The sequence below is a fragment of the Octodon degus genome, unplaced genomic scaffold, assembly GCF_000260255.1.
Source record: "Octodon degus isolate 3935 unplaced genomic scaffold, OctDeg1.0 scaffold00052, whole genome shotgun sequence".
NCBI lineage: Eukaryota > Metazoa > Chordata > Mammalia > Rodentia > Octodontidae > Octodon > Octodon degus.
In genome coordinates this window covers 7,932,739-7,956,391 of record NW_004524628.1, presented here as the reverse complement: position 1 = coordinate 7,956,391, position 23,653 = coordinate 7,932,739, and the positions used below count along the sequence as shown (strand labels likewise).

Below are 23,653 nucleotides of genomic sequence, written 5' to 3'. Positions count from 1 at the left end.
GTCTTGGTATGTTGAGGAAGTCATGGAAACAAACCCCAGGGCTGTGCAGGGCCAACCACGCACCTGAGGCTCCGGTGGAAGACTCCAGCCCGCCGTGCTCCGTCGGCCCGGCTCGGCCTCCGTGGAGGCCCCTGCAGAGCTGACTGGAAGCAAGCCCACAGAACGCCCAGATCCCCTCCCGAGACCACGCTCGGTGCCTGGTGGCTGCACCTGCAACTGCGCCGAGGAATAAACGGGCAGAGAGAGCTGAAGGGAAACAAGGCTGCTGTTCCAGAGTTGCTTTCCTGGAAAGCAAGACAAGGATGTAACAGGAAATAATAGGAGAACGGCCGGCTGACATGCTGGGGGGTTGTCGCCGGTTGCTTGGGGCACTGACATCAAAGGATGAAAACGCGGATGGCAGAGGAAACTTCATTTCCGCGCCAAGGGAAGCCATGTCTAGAGGCCCGTTGTTTCTCCTGGTTTCTCCGAAAGTTAGTTACAAGCACAGCGCCAGTTTGCTGATGCAGGACTTGGGGGTGGGCAACCCCATCTTGGTTTCTTACCTGGTCCCTTGGGTCACAATTCCAGCGCTTAGCCCAACACACACACTTTGCAATGTGGGTAGAATAAACCCATTTTTTGAAAGAGTGAAGCAAGGCTCACAGAGATTGAAAAAGTGATTCTGGTCACACAGCCATTAAATGACAGTCTGGCCTCCCAGGAGCTTTTCAGCTCTGCCCTCTCTGCTGTGCACCCCCAGGGCCAGGGTGTGGACATGGACATGTGCCTGGACGCCCCCTACCCACGCCAGCGTGGGTGGCCAGAGCACAGGAGGACTTGTTCAACCTCCACAAAGCGGCCCAGTCTCTGTCACAACAGCTCCCAGCCACATCCAGACACATCCAGCCACCTCCCCAGACAGGGTCCCTGGAGGGGAGTGGTGAGGGTGGGGCTGACACAAATGCCTTTGGCACCCCAGTTCTGAGCCTCTGCCTTGGGACAGAGCACCCTACACAGTCTCTCGGGCTCTGTCAGGGCTCCTAGGGGACCCTGAGCTGGGAGGGAGGGGGGTGAGTGCAGGAGCCAGGAGCACAGGGCAGGCTCTGTTACCCACAGAGTAACAGGCTCTGGGAGCTCGCTGCTGGCCAACCAGGCCTTCCCACGCCAGCCAGGACTCATCCTGTCAGAATGGACAGCTGCGCGAGTCCCACACCCTCAGGCACAAGGACCGGGGATGGCACGTGACAGATGCCCTGGGCCTGTGCACCGGCCACTCCAGCTTAGCCCTCCAGCAGCCCCGGGCCCGGGAAGCTGAGGAGACGCGAGCAAGCATGATGCGAGAGGCAGCAGGCCTGGGCTGCCTTCCGCTATGCATGGAGGAGTCTCCCACCCACCCTCACGGTGGCCCCTGCGGTGGCTACAGGTGACATGGCACACAGGCCAGCAAGAGCACACCGTGTGAAGCCAAGTGGGCCGGGGGCTCTGCCTCACCAGGAATCTCCACATCCTGAAGCCCCACACTGACAAGAGACCCAGGAGTGGAGGACGCCACGGTCACGTACTGCACACAGGGCCTGGCTTGCTCGGAAGCTGACTTCGAGGCCTTGGGGTGGAAACACTGAACATTTGTGTATGAAAAGAGGTCCCTGTCCCTGGAAAGAAGGTCAGAGGACATTTGAAAACACACAGGTGACTGTTGGCTTGGAAGGACACACACTGTGTGTGCCCAGAACGAACCACAAAGGCCCAGGGCGGGTGTCTGAGGATGAACTTGAAATGACTGTGCCCGCGGGTGAGTGGCTTTGGGTTGTTTGTTTGCTTTTTTTTTTTTTTTTTTTTTTTTTGAGATAGTGTCTCACTGTGGGGCCCAGGCGGGCCTCCAGCCTGAGGCCGTTCTCCTGTCCCAGCCTCTCCGGGCCTGGAACCCGGCTACTGGGGCCCCACCCAGGAGCCCATCTGTCTCAAGTGGGACAAGTGCAAGGAGCCACTCCGCGTAAGCCATTCCAGAGCGAGGGCATTGAAGTGTCCACTGTTGCTCACTCTGTCACCTGCCCCAGAGTTTGCAGAGGAGAGAGAAGCCCACGTGTCCCAGCCCTGCAGGATGGAGCAGCTCCTACTGTCCTCCTCCTCGGCCTCTCAAACACTGGTATGAGGGAGGATTTTCTTTTCTCATGTGGGTTTCTATGAAAATAGCAGTGACTAAACTGCCACCCTGTGGAGAGGATGGCCCAAGAGACCCTAAGATAAGCCTCTTGCAGCTCCTAGATCCAGCTGTTCCTGACGGCGGCTCTCAGCCCGGATCTTACTTTCTTCTGTTCATAGATATTGTGTGAGCTGGTCAACAATTCTCTGCCTCTCTTCCTCCTCCTGCTCCTGCTCTTTCTTTCTTCTCCTCCTTTTTCTCTTTGTCCTTCTTTCTTCTTTCCTCCTTTTGAGATAAATCATCACATTATAGTTGTAAGGAGGAGGATTATGTGTAAAGAATTGCACATTTTTATTCTTCTATATACCTTTGCCCATGATTCAGGACAAAACCCACTAAAAGTGACCTTGGGTTACAGGGCTAGAGAAGGGCTACCCAAGGAAGCACCGCCCAAAAAAGGGGAGGCCCATGCACCCACTGGCCCTGCAAGTGAAAACACAAAGCTCTTCTGATTGCAGTGTTGAAATGCCATCGAACATTTCCCAGAAGCGGGCATGCAGTGCTTTCTAAGTGAGCCTGACTGAGCTCAGCAACGGCTGGGAGCTCCTGGTCCTGGTGGCCCTGAGTGCTGCTGCACCATGCTCCAGGCAGCTCACTGCCAGCAGGGGGCACCGGCCAGGAGCATGGCTTAGCATGGCTGCCCGCCCCGTGCCGGACACAGCGCAGAACTCATCGTGACTCGGAGCAGCTGTGCTGGCAGAAAAATGCAGGACAGGCAAGCGTGAGTGTGACAGGAGCCAGTGTGGCGGCGGCTGGGGCTCCCTCAGGCGAAAGGATGGTCTGAGGTCTGCGGAGTCAGTCCCTCCAGTGACCTCCAGCAGATGCCACGTGTCCTGCAGCTGTCCAGGCCCTCCCCAGGGCATGATCCGAGAGGACACGGGCTCCAGGGTTGGGCCCTGAGTGGGCAGTGCACAGAGCGGGCCCAGAAGCGCCCTGAGATACAGAGCTCACACAAGGGCACACTGCTTACAGGCCCCCCTCTCCTCCCGAGAGGCAGCCCTCTACAAAAGCCCTCAGGCGTCCTACTCGGGACCTCCTCCCAGCTAGCAGGAGCTCTACGCCCTGACCTGACCGCCACAGCTGTTACCAACCTCAACCCACAATTTCACTCTTCAACACTGTGGGTCATGACCCCAGTGTTCGGACAACATGTGAGCTCTGTGTTCCTGGTCACCATTCTGCTCAGCGGAGGAGAGAGACAACAGCCCCTCAGGGCGTCCCTGCCACTGTCCTGTGAGTCTCATCTGGAAGGAGTGGGCAGGGACCATCAGCCAGAATCCCAGGTCCCCATGGCCCAGGCCTCCTCCTCCCTTCATCCTCAGAGTGGGTCAGTCCACGACCTCAGGGGCACCTCAGCTCACAGTGGGAAAACCAAGCAGCAACGGAGCAGAGGATCCCCTGCCACATGGGCACTACTGGGGATGGGCTCAGACTCCAGCCCCCGAGAAATGGACCACATGACCTCCAGAATAGTTTGTCTGCCCAACTCCTGCCCCAGCCAGGAATCCATGGGGACAGCTGTGTGCACAGTGTGGCAGTGACATGGGCAAAGCTGTGGCCAGTCCTAGCTCCTCCAACTTTGGAATCGCATCATACTCGTGAAACACAGCTTTTCCTTCCTCCTTTCCTCCTTTCTTCCCTCCCCCTTCCTTTCTCTTCTCTCCTCCTCCCTTCTCTCCCCCCTCTCTTTCCCACCCTCTCTCTCTCTCTCTCCAGTGCTTCGAATAGAACCCAGAGCCTCAGGCATGTCACACAAGTGCCAACCACACGGCTGAACTGTACCCCCAACCTCATTTCCTGTGTCAAACTTGGCTTTACAGCTTTTGGTACACAATTGTAAAGACAGAGGAGGAGCAGCTTGAATTACTTAACTCTGATGTGTGTAAGCACATACACATGCGTGCATGAGTATGTGTGTGTGTGTGCACGCACGTGTGTGTGTGTGTGTGTGTACCACACATGAGTGCACCACACAAGGGGAGGCAGAAGAGACCGAGTCCCGTGCCGTGAAGAGAGCCGCGCCTCTGCACACGCGCCGTCCACCCTAGCTGGAAGCGTCACTCCCACGTACCCGATGACTCATCCTGAGATCCCGCACCCGTAACTCGGGTCACCACTGTGGTTTGCACACGGTGGTTATCGTAACCCTCAGGCTCCCAGGAGTGGAAAGTGCGTCCCCAGGGGCGGCGCTCAGTGGTGGGGAACCTTCTAGAGGACGGGGCCTGGCTGGAAGTCCTCAGGGAGCAAGCACTTCTCTAGGACGCTTCGTGTCATGGAAGCCGGGCCTGGCCTCAGCTCTCCCACTCTGGCCTCTCGCCTGGGAATGTCGCTATGAGGTGACTCCGAGCTGCCTGAACGTCCTGCCTGCAGTGCTGCAAGATGAATCTGCCTCTTTGCTCTCTGACCTCACCCTGCCTCTGGCATCATGCTGCAGAAGGAAAACCTGACCTGCAGCGACTGTCCTGAGAGCTGTAGCGTGCTAACTGGCTGCAGCATCCCCGCCCAGCCACACAGGTGGGACTCCTGTGACAGAGAGACTCCCCACCATAATGGGACCAACTGATGGTCTTCTGTCTCCAAGACTTCCCTCCCAGCACTGGGAGGAGAGGTTCTGAAGGCTTTGGGCCCTTGTAGACCCCTGCACACAGGATCCCAGGGCCCCCATCAGCCTGGCTGCTTCTCCATTGTTAGGGTTTGTGTCTAGGTGTCCCCCAAAGCCTCATGCAGTCATGGGGTGGCTTGGCTTCTAGAGTTTGTGATTAAAGCAAGATAAACTAGGATTGTGGATGTGAGTGCTGCTGGGATTATGGGTGTGAGTGCTGCTGGGATTATGGGTGTGAGTGCTGCTGGGATTATGGGTGTGAGTGCTACACCCATCCACGGGCAGATAGCTTGGATGCAACTCAAGGGAGACTTGCTCTTTGCTGCCATTGTTGCTGTTACTCCTCCCTTCTGTCACCATGAACTGCTGCTCTCTGCCATGTGCCACTCTACCTTGGAGCCAGCTGAGTATAGACTGAAACTTCCAGTAACTGTGAGCTAGACAAACCTTTCTTTCCCTAATTTTGAGTCTCAGGTATTTGTCCCAACAATGAGAGAAAAGTAACCAAGACACTCATTCCAACAGGAGCACCAAGGGCCCTGTGCACTGTTGTTCAGGGGCCCTGTGACAATGGCAAGTGCTTTGAGAGGGGCCTGGCCAGCGCAGGTGGCCAGAACTTGTCCTGTGTCCTGGACCCACAGGCTCCCAAGGTGAGAGCCTAAAGGGATGACCTGGAAGTCCTGGTGGCTGTGGCTGTCAAAGGCCTCACCCCCCTGAGCCCTAGGTGACAGCAAAACTGGTGACTCACGCCGCGTGCCTGCCGCGCCTCTGCTGCCAGTGGGGGAGCGGACGAGTGACTTCAGCATCTCCTGTGTTTGCCCTTGAAACAGCTCTCACTGGGCAAATGAACACAAAACTACAACCTGTGCTGGTCGGGCACCGAGAAGGCCCTTGTGTCTGCAGCAAGACCCCGAGGGGCGCTCGGGCGCTGTTCTCATAGACCCGTCAGCTTCAATGACTGCAGACATGCAGGTTACCCCCATGCAAGTGCACATGCATGCGTACGTGCACACACACACACACCATCCTCTCTCCACAAGAAACTGCAGGACTGATTCGATGATCACAGTGACTCCCTAGAGCCACTGCAGAGCTCACCTGTTCTCATAGACCCGTCAGCTTCAATGACTGCAGACATGCAGGTTACCCCCATGCAAGTACACATGTGTGCGTACGTGCACACACACACACACACACACACACACACCATCCTCTCTCCACAAGAAACTGCAGGACTGATTCGATGATCACAGTGACTCCCTAGAGCCACTGCAGAGCTCACCTGCAAGAAAACTTGGGACACCACATGACAATGTTGATAAAAGAGGAACACAAACAACCCCAGGGACCCGGTCTGCCCGCTCTGGCAGCTTCGCAGAGAGCCAGGTCCACAGGTGTGAGGAGTAAGCTTTATAGAACAGGCTGCTCCACCCCCGAACACCCAGTGAGGACCCCTCGGGCACACCCACCTTCATAGTCACCCACCCCAGCCCCAAGGCCCAGGGCCCTGCTCTGCTGACCCCAGGTCACACTGCTGTGGACATTCTGAGCCTGGCCACAGACACAGGGGGACAGTACACCAGGGGCACACAGACACGAGCCCTTCTCCTGGCCAATCCATCCTCTGTGGCATCCTGCCCTGCCACTCAGTGTCATCTGAGGCCACCCTTTTGGAGTGCTTTCTGTTCCCGTGTGGACCTCTCCCCGGTGTCCAGTGGTCCCTACACGCCCTGACCCTCTACCTACCTCTGGTAGTCAGTCTGCCTATGTAAAGTGCTGGTTTTAATCTCCTCAATAGGAAGCCAGGTAAATAATACTAAGGGGCACTTTCTTCATAATGACACCAAAGATCAGGAAAGGATTTCCATGACCCACAGCTTAGGGGACCTGGACACAGAACCAGCACAGGAGACAGCAGCATGGACACAGAAAAGAGCTTCCTAGGGAGCGTGGTGCAAGCTCAGCCCAGAAGGCACGTTTCCACCCACAGTGAGCCGCCTCGCATGTCCCCTGGGCTGCAGGTGCTTGAGCTGGCACTTGGAGAAGGACATTTTGAGAAGGCATTGGAGGCGCCTGATTTAACACAGGAGAGCTCGATCCCCAAGCCTTGTGCATGTGACATATGGCACATGGAGCAGCAGCCAACCGGACAGCAAAGGGATCCACTCCGGGCCCCCGTGACACGGTCAGTGACACCCTCAGGGTCTCAGTAAGCCAGGGCAGGGACACATCAGGGACAAGGACATGAAGAGGGGCTCAAGTGTCTAGAACCCTGGAAATACAGTGAAGGGGTGTAGAGGATGCTGCAGACTGATTTCAGGTATTTAGAGACGATTTTGAACAGTAAAGAGAACCCGAATGCTTTCACTTCTATTAAAGCTGAATTGAGAAGATAAGACAGAGTGGATTATGTGGACGCAGCAGCCTGTCAGTGTCAATCAGACAGCAAGAGCAGGGCAGGACGCACAGCTGACTGCAGCTCACAGAGCAACGACCGTCCGCCCACGTAGCACACGAGGTCTGCTGGTCACCACTGCTGAGAGAACGTACAGGTATCGCACGCATCTTCACCCTCTGGATTCACTTCCCAAATAGTCCCTCAGTGGTTATAATGGGGTCAGGCATCCGAGAACTTAAACAGCCAACCCCAGTTGGCCAGCAAGGGCCACCTCGGAAGCGCATCACACTGCCCCCGTCAAGCCTGGGGACGTCCTGACTGCCACCTCGTGAGAGGCCTCAGCCGGAGACACCCTGGCCCACTGTCCTCGGAGCCCTGAGCTAAGTCTTGTCATTGTACAAGGGTCCTAGTCTAGGGGAAATGCTTTAAATGGCCACCAATAACTACTGCCGCATTTACTTTGGTAGTCACTTTCTCCATGACCCATTCACCCACTAATCCTAAATGGTTTAATCCGTTCCCCACAACACCATCCTCGTTAGCCAGAGGTCCCTCCTCCAAGTGACACTAACTGATAAATCTAGGGATTAAGGGTGTAATACATGAAACTTGAGGGACACATTCAAGTCATAATAACAGAAATTCTGTGATATTTCAGTGTCATTTAATGTCAGTCTAAGAATACAACATCTGAAATCCTTTTGATCCGTGCCCAGGGCCTGTGGCCTGCAAGCAAGGGATCCCACAACCCCAAACGGAAAAGCGCCCTAGCCACCATGTGCCACAGCCCACGAGGCAGAGGGCACTGGGGACGGGGACGCTGCCTGGGTTGAGCTCGGGCAAGCTGGGGTGGGCGGGCATCCTCCCGACCTAACACCTTCTAGGAAGCTCCAGATCCATCCTCTCTCAACACAAGTGGGACAGTTGCTCGTGGAACCCAGCCCCTGCCTCGACACCCACTTCTGGGGGGCTTGGGGCTACTGATGTTAAACAAAAGCAGCAACTGGGCTGGGGAGATAGCTCAGCGACCTAAGCACCTGCCTGGGAAGCTCAAAGACCCGAGTTCAATCCCTGGTACTGCATGCCATGCTGGTCCAGAGCCTCAGGCTCACCATGCTGGCCACCAAAACTGGGCATGGTGGCATATGCCTGTAATCCCAGCACTGGGGAGGCTGAGACAGGAGGACCACTATGAGTCTGAACTGCATAGCAAGGCCCTGTATGAAACAAATAAATGGGTATTTTGTTTGTTCGTTTGTTTGCTTTAAAGCAGCAGCTGTCTCCGGATCCTGACAGCAGGGTCATGCTTCGTTCCCTCAGCCCACAGCATCCTGTGGCTTGCAGAGAGCTACTTAGGCTCAGTGTTGGGCCAGTTTTTCTTGTATGACTGATAATAAACTGTACAAGATGCCTTTGGGTTTTGGTGTTCATCTCTCCAAAGCTTGTGCCCAGGGCCCACTGCTGTAAGCTCGGCCATCCTGCCTCCAGGCACGACAGCTGCCAGCCTTGCACAGTGCTCTTGGGGGAGAGCAGGTGCTTATTCGCCACGTTTCCCCTGGGACAGGATGCAAGCAAGGGGAATAGCACCTTCAGCAGCTGGCCACTGGGATCCCCTTCCAAAGGAGACCCTGCCCTGCACGACTCTTCAGTGCCCCTCCCTGGTGCCAGTCCACACAGGTGTCCTAACTCATCTGCAGATGGTCCTGTTGGACTCTCTCCGCTCATGCGAGTGTGGGCTACTCAGGGCTGGGGGACAAGGGCTGAAATATCAGAGTCGAGTGAGGCAAATTCTGCCAGCCTCAAATATGAGAATGGGTACCCCACTTTCACTATCTCTCAAAGTTTCCACCACCTCCCGGTAGCACCAGAGGCTGGCGACCAAGCCCTCAACACTTAAGCTTCTGGGAGCACAAAAGATCCGAACCAGGCTAGGACAGCAGAACCAAGAGAGGACAATGGAGATGGCATGGCCAGCAAACCTGCACCACGCTCCATCCGAGCCTTCACACAGGTGCTTGCTTTGCTGCTGACGCCGGTAGCTCACGCTCCAAATGGCTTCCCTGCGGTCAGCATTGTTCCAGATGATTGCATTCAATTCTCTCTCCAAACCTTGAAATGATCCAGTGAAACCAGACCAGCTTCATAGGTAAGGAAACAGGGCCGAGGACTGCTAAGGAGCCTTTTGCGGTGCCAACAACATAACAGGCCCTGGGACTTAGGCGGGGCAGAGTGGGACCAGGAACCATGCTCTTAGGGGCACAGGTGCCATGCCTGAGAGCTCCAGTAGGCCGGCGCCCTCCTTTAGGCATCAGTGCCTGCTCCCCAAGCTGCCTTCAGATGCCTGATAAAGTCCCAAGGTTCCTGCTGTGGGTCCTTGGGAAGTGATGCCCCTACTCTACTTAATCTGGCATCATGGTACTGGATACCCTCGTGAGATTGGATAGAATAGGCCCACCTTTAGGAGCCTGAACAAACCCTGAAGTCCAGTAAATCTGAATTTCTAGTCTTGAAATTTCAAGACAATTTCAAACCTTCCAAAGACCCCAGGGGCTTCACCCCCGCAGTAGCAATGCCAGGAGTGAGGTCTTTCCAGGGATCCCCAGCAGGACCTCCACAAGCACGGCCTCCCTCCTCCGCGGACCTTGAAGTCACACCCCTGGAGACACTCAGCCTCGACTCAGCCCACTGCAGCCCAGGCAAGGCCCAGCCCCCACTCTAACTGGGCTTATTTCATGTTGGTGCAACTGAAGGTTAAACATAACTCAGCACGCATTTAATTCCTCCACCAAGAGCAGAAAGGACAACCAACTCACTTAAGCTTCTTGGCTTTGGTAACGTAGGCGTATTCCCATTCCAGAAGTGTTCTCTGAGATTGCTAACCGACCAGTAATCCTCTGTGATTTCCAAAGCGCTCATGGGTGCCAATATCCAGTAAGAAGAAAGCTTCCATTTGGTGGAAGATTCCAGAAGGCCTCACGTGTCCTGATCAAACAGACCACTGACTTCCGTAGGCTGTTGGCCTGCATCTTGGTTTTTGGCCTGACTTAAAAAGATGCAAGTAATCTCACTCACCCACACAAACAAAGGAAGCTCTGGCACATCTGCCGGCTCTACTGGAAATGATGCGCTCACCTCCTGCCCACGGGAACGGACAGGGAGGGATGCAGGACTGGTGTCCACAGCCCTGCTGTCCCAAGGTCTGCGGAGCAGGCTTTCCCAGGACAGACACTTCACGGATGTCGCTGCTGACCTCAAAACCTGAAAGGAAAAGCAACTGCTCCCTGGTGTATTTTAGCCCTAAAATAAACCCTTAGAAGGATCTGGAAAAGATACTGCATGGTCTCTACCGCAAACCCCTTGTTCAGCAAGTAGGAAACATGACATTTGGAAATGGTAGAGGATAGATGGCTAAGATCACACAGTTACATCTAATCCAGCAGAGAAATCAGTCATCTGATGGAAAAGAAATCCACATATCTGGTCAGATAACTCATGGAAAGGTAGCGACCTTCCTACTCCAGAACTCTGTGTGCCCCACACACACACACACAACCTCACTTCAGATCCTTCAGAGATAGGCAAAGCTTAATACCAGGGCTCGAGCATCTTCCTGTGCGCTTCACAGATCCACCAGTATGCGTCAGTGCCCAGCTCGGGCCTGCATCATCTCCATTCGGAAAAGTCGACGCCAACACCGAGCTCTGGTTGCATTTGTTGGATTCTCCCAGGCCCACGCCACTGCGCACAGTTTTTTTATCTCCCAAGTCTCATTCTCTACCCTCACTCCTGCTGGCAAAGCAAGGTCCCCAGCGGGCACCGACGTGCTGCCCACCTGAGTCTGGGCTACAAGGGCTGAAACGATAGCTCTTGGCCCTAGAGTCAAGAAGGGCGTTCAGTGAGGTTACTGGTAAGGGAGTGTCCTCGGCCTCTGACATGTCGCCAAGCTCTTCGTTGGACACCATTCAGGAAGCAACTTATCTTTCCAAGAAGAGTTGAAAACATCCTTCCCTTGACCTCAGTAAAACCACTGAGCAAGCAGTGGAGTGCTGGAATAGGTGGAGAGAACAGAGCCTGCAGCCACCACCCAGGGCCTCCTGGCCAGGCTATGAGAAGTCCCGGCTGGGCGGGGTGGAAGGAGGCCCTCCTGGCCCACTGGCACCCCCACATCAGCAGCCACCGCCTCCTCTCTTAACTGGCCCAGACCATCACTACAAACCGAACCATTGAAACTCCAACTCCTTTTTTTCCATGACCCAAATATTAATGGAAACACTATTCATGGAAACTCGTTTTATGCAATTAAAAATAGACCTATTACCAATGGCTAAAATAAATGAAACCATATATCTTTGCCTTTATTGTTAATTAAATCCAGTCCAATTTAAAAGCAACTTTAAAATTGTTTCTTTGGTAAGAGTCTTCTACATGGGTTGGATTGACTGAGAGTTTTTCGGGTTTTGTCTTACTTTTTTTTTTTTTTTCTTTTTTTTTTTTTGGTGAAACCTGGGATTGAACTCAGGCCCTTGCACTTGCCAGGGAAGCACCTATTCTACTAAGCCATCTCCCCGGCCCCTCATTATTTTGTTTTGAGACAGTCTTGCTAAGTTGCCCAGGCTGGGCTCAAGCTTGTGATTCTCCAGGTTCAGCTTGCCAGAGTTCTAGGGCTGCAGTTGCATGCCACCACATGTGGCATAAGATCGTGCTCAGACTTTAGGTCATCGCCATATAGTTAACACTAATAACTTTTAATAATACACGCAGGAAGGGGTTGTTTCCATGGCAACACCTACTTCACTTGGCCATCCCCAAGTGTTCTATGGCAAACCGTTACCCAAAAGGCACTGTGGCAATCGAGCTGTCATGGGGTCAAGAGACATTTCCCCAAAATGTGTCATCACCCTGCTGTGTTGCCTGAAATTCTAACAGCAGCAAGTCACTCCATTGCAGTAACTGTTTCAAGGTAAATAAATGCCTGCGATAAATGGCAATCCATGAAATTTATCAGACGACAAAATGATGGGAAAGTAGGAAAGAGCTGGGCCTCCTGATTATCCTCCCCTAATGAAATCCCAACTAATGGGGGAGCAGTGGGAGTCGTCCTGCCTCTCCCGAGGTTGTTAGGAGAATGAACTGAGGATTAATATAAAAGTGTGAGTCTCTGGTTTTGTTGCCGATAGCAAGACCCCAGGAGAAGGGATGGAAAGGCTGAGAATTGGAGGATGAGTGGCCTAGAGCAGGCTCCTGTCCCTGTGTGCATGGCAGTGGCACTGAGTGAAGGCAGAGCTTGTCCCCAGCCCCCTCCAAGCCGTGTCAACAGACATGGCGCTCTCTTCCCAGCTCCTCCTGGATCTTTGGCAAAGGCAGTCTGCGCCACCTCTGCGGACGAGGTTGTATGGGGTCAAGTCTCCTTTCTAAATCCTTCCTGAATCTCAAGGTGTGCCCTGCTTTGCCTGCTCCAGAAACTGGGGAAACAAAACTTTCACCTTCAAAACATGTTTAGTAAAAGTAATTGTACAGACTCACATTCTCCGGGCCAGGCTGGATCTGTTCTATACATAAAGACTCCATTGTTTTTGCAGCCACGAGCTGTGGTTACTCTCACCAGCCTTGGACCTGGGAGCAGATGTCAGAGTCCTTGGTGAGAAGCAGCATCATGAGACGGGACATCAGCGCAGGCAGGACGTGAGGGGAGAGGAACTTATCAGAAATGCTGGAAATCAACCCGCGAACCACGACATTATGGTAGTACAAAACATCCAGAACACAACTTGGGGACTGTTATAGTACTGTTCACAAATTTGTCCCAAGTCTGTTTCCATCATTTGGTGATTAAAAAAAAAAAAAAAAAAAAACCTTGGCTTGAAGCAACCAGGTATTTAAAGAATTACAACTTAACTTCATATTCTGCTAACTCAGAACACAATCATGTAATAATACATGACTGAGTCTTAGCCAATCACAGCGGGAGAGCTTCATCCAATCACAGGCTGCTAAATGATCAGACCATGTCCTTATAAGGCAGAGGCCTGAGATTGCAACCAATGAGGTTGTTTCTGGACTTTTTCGGTTCCTTTTCTTTGGCTATAAATATAGCCTGCATATATGGTAAAGGGCAGAATACTGATCTGCCTCCCATTTAAAAATAATCCCAGAGCTTTTTCTTATCAAGGAGTTTAATGGTTTCAGGGGACTGGGGAGATAGCTCAGTGGAATAAGTACTTGCTTGGCAAGTGCAAGGTCCTAAGTTTGGTCCCTGGTACAAAAAAAAAAAAAAAAAAAGAAACAAAAAGAAAGAAGGAATTGACTGGACATAATTGAACTTTCAGTCTGCCTTCCCCTCAAAGTTATGTCTAGGCCCAGGGAGATAGTTCAGTAGAATAAGTGCTTGCCTGGCAAGCGCAGGGTCCTGAGTTCAATCCCCTGTACCACAAAAAAAAAAAAAAAAAAAAATTAATGGTCTCAGAATTTTCTTTTATAAGATCATCAATCCTTTTGATTATAACTATAATTTAATGAGCCTTTATTCTGTGGAAGAAGTTCATATATTTCCTCCCTGTACCCCTGAGGCAACCATGTGAGAAAGTCTTCCTCCTCCTGGTTTACCAAGATTGAAGGCAATTGTTGCTGAACACAAGGCTGGTGAGTGGCTGAGCTGACCCCAGTCTCCCTAAGTCACCCTGAACCCACCCCATGCCTTCCCTGGTCACTGTCATTCTACTTGCTGTTGGGATGGGCTCAGCCTTTTTGGATTCCCCACACACGTGAGGTCATGCAATACTTGTCTTTCTTGTCTGGCTTTTATTTAGCACAGAGTCATCTGGGCTGCCCAAGTGACAAGCTTTCCTTCTCCATAAAGACTGATTACTGGTTCTCGTGTGTCTATTCGTTATGTTCTTTTTTTTTTGTCGGGGGAGGGCCTACACCGTGCTCAGGGTCTCACTACTAGGTCAGACTCGTAGCGATCTGCCTGTTTACAGCCTCCCAAGAGCTGGGATTACAGGAGCGCGCCACCATGCCCAGACTCAATTGCCGGCTCAGCCCACCCCGGGGGCGGGGCCGGCACAGCAGGCCTGGGCATCAAACCCCCAGCCGCTGCATCTGCTTGCAGGTGCTTTAATCCACTGAGTTATTTGGCCAGCCCTTAGTCCATACGTTCTTTATCCCTCCTTCCACTGACCTTGTGTCGTTCCAGTGGCTGATGCCAAAATGAACATACAGAGCAGATGTCCTTGCACCTACTGATTCCATTTCCTTTGGATACATACCCAGTGGTAAGCATGACAATCCTATTTTTCAAATTTTCTCTAAGAAACATCTCTGGCTCCCTTAAATGATTCCTGATTATCAACCACATACTGACGAGCTCAGACCATGCTTAAACCTTGTGGTGCTCGGGCATTGCCCTCTTCCTCATGAATGGGTCCCAAATGCTTTGCTAATAGCTACATGGCCTTTTCATTTTCCTTATCCCTGAAGCACTAGGCAGTCCCCTTGTTCTTGTGTGCTTGTAAATCTGCTTTAAGTTATGTTATGATTTGTATACCCTTATCATTCCTGTTCCTGTTTACCTGAAAAGAAGATGCCAGGCTTAAAAACTACCATGTCTGGAAGGAGCGCCTACCCTGGAGTCTGGGACAGCTTCCCAGGTCCAAGCTGTGACTTCCCAGCACGCCCAGGAGCTGCATAGGCATCTGGCAAGTCAGACGGGAAGCCTCTCTGGGGCAGTGGTTATTTCTCTGTGGTCTAAATTGAGAGTGCAGATAGGAAAACCTCTTTACTCATGGCTGACACTGACTCTTGTGGGTGATAAAATGGCAAGCTGATAATTGTGAAGAAAATAATCAGCAGCGGACAGGAAATGATAACCATGCACCTAATTCGGGTCTGGCCAGAATGACTCCCCTAAAAGCCATCAATACAGTTTTTGTAAGACAAAGGGAGTCACTGTGGCTTTTCCTGGTGACATCTGCCTGTGCCCCATCCCCACCCTTGCCATCTTCCAAAGTCAGAGAAAGTCAGAGGCAGCTTCTGGCAAAAACACACATCAACCCGTGTTTGCACAAACCCAGCTTTGGCCACATGTGGAAAATTACAAGGACACTCGGTTACCACATCTAAAAAAAGCCAATAATGAGGCTAAAGGAACTCTGAGGAGCACAGTGATCACTTGTGACATGTAAGGACCAAGAAAGAACCAGAGTGTCCTCTGACCACAGCTGTGATCCTCAGTTACCCTGGGCCCACTCAGCCTCTGTTCCTCCAGAGTTGGAGGACCTGAGAGATAAGTAGGTGACATTCACAAAGGGGCTCTATGGGGCTTCCTTTCTGTGAGAAGCTTGCTACTATGGCCAGGATTCTTTAGTCAGAACATACAGGGGTGTTGGAAATGTTAGCATTATCATCAAAACCAGGAGGCCAGGGAGAAGGGGATCGGCTCCCCAGGGAGCTGAGAAGCCAGCCTGGTCCTCCGTCTCCCTCCTCCCAACAGCCAGCACTTGGCCAGAAGTGACAAATGTCCTACAGCTAGTCTGCATCACAAAGAAGCAGTGGCAGCCAGAAGGACAAGGACAGCAGCGTGGCCACAGGCAACCAGCCGCCCACAGGGCTGTGGAGGGCCCTCCCTCTGCGGCACAGTCTGCTCGACACAGAAGTGGGAGCTCAGGGGAGACAAGGGTGTGAGGCCGCAGCCCCCTCCACACATGCAAACACATTCTAACAACCCAGCACCCTGAGGCGGATGAAGTCTCTGGAGGATGCCCACCTGGTGGAGACATACTCGTAAGCAGACGGCACAGCGCGCCTCTGCCCCTCAAGAAGTGAGCGCCGCCCTGAGTCAGTGACACAAGTACTGGAAAGACAAGCTTACTTTCCTGCACAGTGCATTTGTTAGCAGTAAAATGGGGAAATCTGTCATGAGGAAGCCTGAGGGGTAAGCAGGCCACGAGCCCACTGGACTGCAGCATCCCTGAGGTCTGGGCAACCCAGGCAAGCCTCCTCCATGCCCAAGCCCTGGCGTGAGTGCGTGCCCCTTGTCGCACTTGCTGAGCACAGGCCCAGGTCTCCTCCGACTCCCACCCCTTTTGCTGTGGACAGTGCCAGGCTTTGCTCACCTTTCTGTACTCTTGGCCTCAGGAAACCCTGCTGTAATGGCTGCTTTCCTTACAGGAAGTCTCAAGTACTTTGTATGTTTGTATTTTTGAGCAGACTCAAGACTTGCACTTCCAATTCAGTGAGGAGGGTGGAGGGGCTCTTAACTGCCTACATGGGGCGGGTTCTTTGACCCTTGATTCAAAATTCATCCCTAGACAGCCCCAGGGGCTAGATCCCAGTTCTATGATCAAAAGGTGTCAGTGCTCCTTAAAACCTCCAGTGTGCTTTCGATCATCTTTCGATTATGTATACTACTGTAGACAATCACAGGCTAGGTGAACAGTGGCCACCCTGCATTGTTTAGGAAAATTATAAGAAGCACACATTGAGTGTGCTCCCACAGATGTCCGCATCCTAGGCTTTGGCATTTCTGATCCCTGGCTGGTTGAATCGATGTTGTGGTCCCCACAGATACGGAGACCGAGTGGGCTTTCCAGGAGATCCTGCAGACAAGAGCTCCACTGGTCCAGAAATCGCCCTTAACACCAAGTTTGTGAGGCTGGAGGCAGCTATGGAAAAGGCTAGAGAAAGGAGGAAGGATGGCCCACTTGGAGCCCACTTCTGGGCTAGATCTGAGGCATTGGGTAACCAAGGAAACAGATGGAGAAAGAAGCGAGGGTCAGCCCATCTTGGGTCTGCTCTCTGGACTGGATCCACTTCTGACTAAAAGCTGGCCCAGGACCAGGATGTCCGGGTCTAACGAGAATGGGAACCAGGTAATGTAGCCTTTCACACAGTAAGTGCTCAGGGAATGTACCTAGCAGTCTTCTGCAACTATTGACTGACTCCAACCCTAGTTAGCATGTCACTGAATATACACACCTGAGTCCCTCTCCTTGGGCTTTGGCCACCATGATAATTCCTCCAAGGGCCTTAGAAGGTCAGAAGTTCCACCTCCTGTTGGAGAGGCTGACTCAAGCAGCTCATTGGCAGGAGTCATACCTCAGACCACATCTTCAATCCCTCCCCAAATGCTAAGACTCAAAGCCTTCAACACCAGGCCCTCAGGCTGCGAGCCCTTCTCATTGACCCATTGTCTCCCTGTAGAGCAAATCTCGTCTTCTGTCTTTCAAATACATCATTGGTCCTGCTGCTACTCTTGGGCATCCTGCTCAGTTCTTCATGTAGGACATCAGGAACCTGGACAAGACCCCCAGCATCATTTGCCTGTTTCCTAGCCCTCTCTCTATTCTCCCTCCCTCCTGCTTCCTGTTTAGATGTCTCCCATCTAAACTACCTACAGCCATGTCTTTGCCTCAGATCTACTTTGAGGGGAACTAAAGTGAAGGAATCCTTGCCTAGTGGGGTTCTTCTAAGGGTAACACAAGATCAGAACAAGAAGAATATCCGTCCCAGAGCATTCATAGTTGTTGCAACTTCTCCTCATTCAGTCTCAGCCCTTTTCAGGGGTCTAGAACATTCGCCTTTCCCACATTGGCCAGGCTTCTCAGCCGGCCACTGCTCAGCTTGTTTCTTCCCATGCGATGCCTCCCTCCCTCCATGGCTGAGATCTCACCGATCTTGGGACACCCATCCCTGGGCTCCCTGAGGGGTGGGATCCCCCAAGCACAGCACCTCCCTCTCTCCTTCCTTACACTTCCCACAAGTGCTCATTCCTTGGGATCACTCTGTCTTCTCCATGAGACTTAGGTTCCCAAGAGCCAGGAAACCCAAGAAGGAAAATTTTCTTTGCTGAGTAACAACGTAAATGGATACATAGACAAAATGTTCTTCCCTCTGTGGCACATGGTCTCCTCATCTCCCTGCGTGCCTCCTCCCCCTACCCTCACTATCCCTGGGCATCACGTCCCACTTGTGTGTCCCCACAGCTCTCCCTCTTCCTTAATTTTTCTTTCTTTCTTTCCTGCCATCCTTACTTTTCCCCTCTTTTCTCTTTTTCTTTCTTTCCTTCCCTCATTCCTTTCTGTTTTCCTTATTTCCTTCTTTCCTCTCTTTCATTTTTCTTTCCTTCCTTCCTTCCTTCCTTCCCTCCTTCTTTCCCCTCTTCATTCTTTCCTCATCTCTTCCTAAATCCCAGCATAAAGCTAGAAGCTCTGCGCTCCGTGAACACTGCCTCTGTGTGCCTTGTCTGTCTGAGATATCTGGGATCATCTGCACGTAGGGCTGACCTCTTGCCCCAGATTCACCTTTTCCCCAAATCAGGTTGCCCCAGCACCTTCTGAACAACATTCTCATGAGGAAAAGAAGAGAAATCCAGGCCAGGATGCATGTCCAGATAGCTGTGCTGCAAGGGGAGAGAAGGGGACGGTGGGAAGCCACGTGCTGATGCCACACTCACTGTCTCCAAATCCAGCCTCAGAAGCATCTGCTGGCCCTCGGGGCCCAGGGCCTTAATAACAGAAAATCAGCAGGCTTCATGAAGGTAAGTAAGGTAGGCATTTGAATTCCAGGGATTGGGAGGTGGCCATCCTAGGCTCCCGTAGGGCCAGGGAGTCTGAACAGCAGCGCTAATCAGTGAGACATAGTAGACAGCTATAAAGAACTATGGGAAAAGGTGCCAGAGAAAGATGAGGACAGGGCGGATGTCAGTTCTTCCCCCTCCATTGAGTGGACGGAGATAGCACGTCTGACAAGGCAACAGCCACCTCGTGATCTAAGGAGAAGACCAAGAACAAAAGTAGCCCTGACGCTGACATCACTGCGCTGCTGAACCTTCCCGCTGCCCGTAGTGTGAGAAACACAAGCTCTGATTTCTGCTTAAATGACTCTTGACTGGGTTCACTGTTACTGGCATCCAAATGCATCCCTATCAACACAAAACTAAGGCTAAGGAAGACTCTTCGGTGCCTTTGGTGTGGCCCCATACTTCAGGAGCCCCACAGGCTGGTGTGGACAGAGAACGTCCTGTGTGCTTTCATCCCAAGAGGAAATGCCTCCTGATTCACCAATGAGGACCTCCCGGGCTCGCTCACACATAGCGCCTCACCCACAGTGGGACTCAGTGATCCGCTTCTTTAAAGTAATCTACTACTAAGCAGGAATCTGTCTTGGATTATTGGAGAAAAAATTGCTGATTGAAGAAACACTGAAACTCACACTGTCACTAGACACAGTGAAGGGCTAAACTTGCACCTGCAGCCCTCACCCTGTCACCTGGTACTCTACATTTATTGGAAAGTGGGATTTATGGACAAGAACACCAATCTCTTTGTGGACATTCTCCCTTGAAAGATAGCCATTGGAGGCCCGAGATAGCTCAGCGACACAACGACTGCCTGACACGTACGAGGTCCTGAGTTTGATTCCTAGTACAAAAGAAAATGACCCTTTCAAGTGTCTTGCCAGAATCTTTTATTTAAAGAGTTAACTAAAGGGGCGGGTGAGATGGCTCAGTGGTCTAAAACACCTACTTAGAACAAGCTTAGCAAAGCACATGGACTGCGGTTCAATCCCCCAGCACCCCAGCCAGCCAGCCCCGCCCCCTGGTGGGCTGAGCTGGCCACACACACACACACACACACACACACACACACACACATAAATAAAATAAAATAAAATTTTTTAAAAAAGAGTTAACTAAAGAAGAGGAAGAAATAGTTCTATCAACCAAAGCACCAGCTGTCCACAAGATGTCTTATCGGTATCCTTTATGTCCAAGGATGTCTGAAATCCACCCAGACTTTGAAGATAAGTACCCTGAATTTCCTCAGGATGGACACCACTGACCATAAGCTGACTCAGAAAGACAGGACAAGTGTTTACTGAAAGCAGTGTTCTTAGCCTTTGACCAGACCTCCAAAGGATTTTATTCCAAAAATATTTTCATTAGCGTCTTAAAGGATTTATCACAGGCTTGCCTCAAATCAGAGCTCAGCATGGATTCTGTGCCCAACTGTGGCTTTCCTTCAGACCTTTTAAAACAGGAAACTTGGAGCCCAGGGAACAGAACACATCGCAAAGCCAGCCAGAGAGGACTGGGAAAGCTCTGAGCTTGCTCCAAATCCGCAGGTGGCCCGGAGCTCCCAACAGAGCCTTAAGCCGAGGTCTGCAGGAGTCATCTCCAGAGATTTGGGGGAGATGCCGTCACCTTTGCTTCACTTCCTCAGCACACGCCGGGCAACACGCTAAGAGCGATCACGCAGCCCCAGTGCGCGGGGGAACGAGCTCATCCCCTGGAAAGGCGACAGAGCACTCCACAGCAGGGAACCGTGGTCACTGTCTGCCTGGCAACAGAAAATGGCAAAGCTATGTCGCCAGGCAGGAGCCGAGACGTGAGCACACAGGAGAAAGCATGAGGATAAGTTTCAAGGATGCTAGGGGCAAGAACCCTCGAAAGCTTAGCGCCTGGGAGACCAGGGCTCCTCTGAGTAGTGTGCATTATTCAAGAAAGCACGGGGCCTCATATGCTGGGTGGAGGAATGAGTGACATCTCTCCAGGATGGGTCAACGTGGCAGCACTGGCCAGCTCTCGTGTTGCCGGGACAAATACCAGATGTATACAATTTGAAGAAAAGGGGCTGATTCAGGCTCACCGTTTCAGAGGACTCAGTCTATGGTGTGCTGGTGCAAGGCAGAAACACCACGACAGAAGGGATAGGGAAGGACAGCTGCCGTCCAGTGGCATTCAGGAAGCAGAGAGTTGGGGGGGGAGCCCAAGAAGAAGTGGCCAGCGGCTACTGGTCACTCCCCAGACGCTCCCACAAGTGTGCCGTGCTGATCTCCCTGGCCTCTCTCAAGCCACTAACCCCAGTTGGGACAACTGACCACACAGAGCTGTTAATCCCAGGCCACGCACTGGAGAGAGACCTCAGACAGTACAGCACTCAGTCTCTGAGCAAGACCCTGAGTGGGAGGGCGTGTGGAGCTCCAGACCCCGGGTCATTGCAGTGGGTGCCTGAGGTCCCCAAACTCTGGACTCGCACATGGAGAACCAGCAGACAGGCTACCCTCCTCCTTGCACTACCTCTCCCCTCCCCCACGAGGCTCTGCTGTTGTCACTGTTCACACTCAAAACAGGGTCCTGAATGTGACGTGTGCCCAGAGCATCTGCTCTAGGACCAGGGACTTATTGCTTTAAAGTAGTGCGGTGGCTCCAGGGCTGCACTAAGTCTTGTGTTAGAGCCTGGGACTCTTCAAAGGTGGATGTGAGAGGCCGATTCAGTGTCCTGGGCGCAAGGAGCCTCGGCGTTCCCCGCAGAAGCCCAAGCCCCCGGACAGCTATGGCCTCCTGCCAGAACTCAGAAAGTGGCAACAGGAGCCTTGATTTCCACATTTTTATTTCATCTTTTTAAACTTGATATTTTTGAGTATGAGTTTGCAGCATGAAGGATTTCACCTCTTGTGTGGAGCTGGCGCGGGTGCATAACACCTCTTTGTTGCTCCTTTCATCTCCTTCCCTTCTCCATCTGAGAAACCTGCCTTTCTACTTCCTGTCATCCATCTTTTATTTTGCTCCTTACTTAGATCTGGATTTCTCACATAAGAGAAACCATGCAGCACTGAAGCTCTTGTGTCAGAGTAACACCCCTTAATGTTATGTCCTCCAGGTATAGCCATCTCTCCACAGAGGACCCAAGTTGATCCTTCTTTATGACACAGTAGTATTCCACTGTGTGGAAATGTCATATTTTCTTTTTCATTCATCTGCTGAGGGACATATAAGTCAATTTCAATTTTTAAAGCTTTATTTACATCACTTTGTATATTTCCAAGGCTATATACACCAGGCAACATGTCTATGTAATGATAAATTTTGCTGCTGATACTTAGAAAGCTTTCTGGCTGCCACTCTACTGTGTTTAATAAGATGCGCTTTATTCTTCTTAAAAAGAAAGACGTCCTGGGAACGCATCCACTGTGCTGCCCCAAGTGTGCAACCACATAAATACCTTGCAGAACTTCTTCCCCATGTCAAACAAGTTACCAGAGAGGGAGCTCTCCCAGTGCAGGCCAGTGGCCCCGGGTCTACTCCTCCGCCTCCTCTTTCTGAAGATTTCACACTCTGGTCACTGCTCCCAGCCACGCTGGAGATGCCCCACACTTAGCCAGAGCCCCTAAGTTACTCCAGCCAGACCTGCACCCGTCCCCACCTCGCCTCTCCTCCTGCAGATACCAGGCCTTCCCAGCTCCTCTGCCTCCAGAACAGCCCTGGGGCGCCCCTAGGTCCCCACTACATAGCCGGAGCCACCCACCTTGGGATCTGTCAGGGCAGTGCTGTCTTTTGAGTGTCACTTATCTCCCGCCCTGTGGGGGGACATACCTGGGCAAAAATAAAATTACTTTCTGCAACAGCAATGTGGGAAAAGAAATAGAGGTAAATGACCAGCTTCGAGGACAACAGGGACTTGAAGCTACTAGCTCACATCCTGTCCTGTCTGTGAGCACTTCCAAGCACCCTAGGGACTAAATCACATGGTCACACACAGGCTTGGGGAAAAGCCCGCCCAGGAAAGCAAACTGCCCAAGGTCAAGGTCACATAGGCTATTGGGAGATGGCCAACACCCCCAGTGCCCAGAAGCTGGTGGGGAGCCCCAAGGCTTAAGAGCATACGACTGCAAAATGCCTGCAGGAAGAGGGACCCTCCTTTCCATTTCTGATGCTGCTGTGGGGCCCTTTCCTTGTTAGAGCCACTTCCGGTGAGTTTGGCAGAGGGCGCAGGTGGTAGGCTCAGCTCTTCCCCACTCCTCCTGGTAGCCGGGCCACCTCTGACACAGTCAATGTTTATTCTGCTCCTTCCTGCTGTAACCTCGATCCACATCAGCTGTGCTCCAGCTGGGCTCCCATCTTGGGATTCAGTGTTAGCAAGCTAAGCCACTGTGTCTGCTGTGATCATAAACCAAGCCTCAGCTCCCTGTCCTCTAAGGTGGGCTATGACACATGCCCAGTAGACTGCTTCTGAGGAGCACACGGGACCCCGCACGCAAGCTCTCGCACTCTGGGGACTCTTTCAAATTGCATTTCCTTACATTCTTGCTTTCCAGCTGCCCCTCGACTGGGTCTGCTGCGTTCTCTCTCAGCTGCTCCAGCTCCAGGCGGTGGCCTCTCCCAGGAAGCACAGGCCTGGGCTTGGGGAAGCTGCGGACGCAGAAGCTCCAGAAGGTCCTGTACGGGACACTTCGCTCGGCTTTGCTTCACCTGAAGACGCAGAGAAAGTGAGCTCTGCAGGCAGGCGGGTGAGGAGGCAGCAGAGCTTGGCGCTGATCCCTGGGGGAGGGCGGCACCCAACCACTGCTTTGGAGCCTGGTGGCCCCTTGAGCTTGGAAGGGGCTCCTGAGAGTGCACAGGGAGCAGTGGCACCACAGGGGCAGGAGCTGCAGCCCAGGTGGCAGTGGACAGCTTGCCCACAGGACACACGGG

The 23,653-nt window shown here is 52.5% G+C and overlaps 1 protein-coding gene across 1 annotated transcript in view; it reads right to left on the bottom strand.

Moving 5' to 3' along the window:
• Positions 1-14,810: 14,810 nt before the first annotated feature.
• Il1r2 (interleukin 1 receptor type 2) overlaps positions 14,811-23,653 on the bottom strand; it is a 46,213-nt gene continuing 37,370 nt past the window's right edge. Inside the window, exon 10 of the mRNA XM_023717338.1 lies at positions 14,811-14,928. The gene's annotated coding sequence lies outside the window, so the exon portion shown is untranslated. The remainder of the gene's footprint in view (positions 14,929-23,653) is intronic.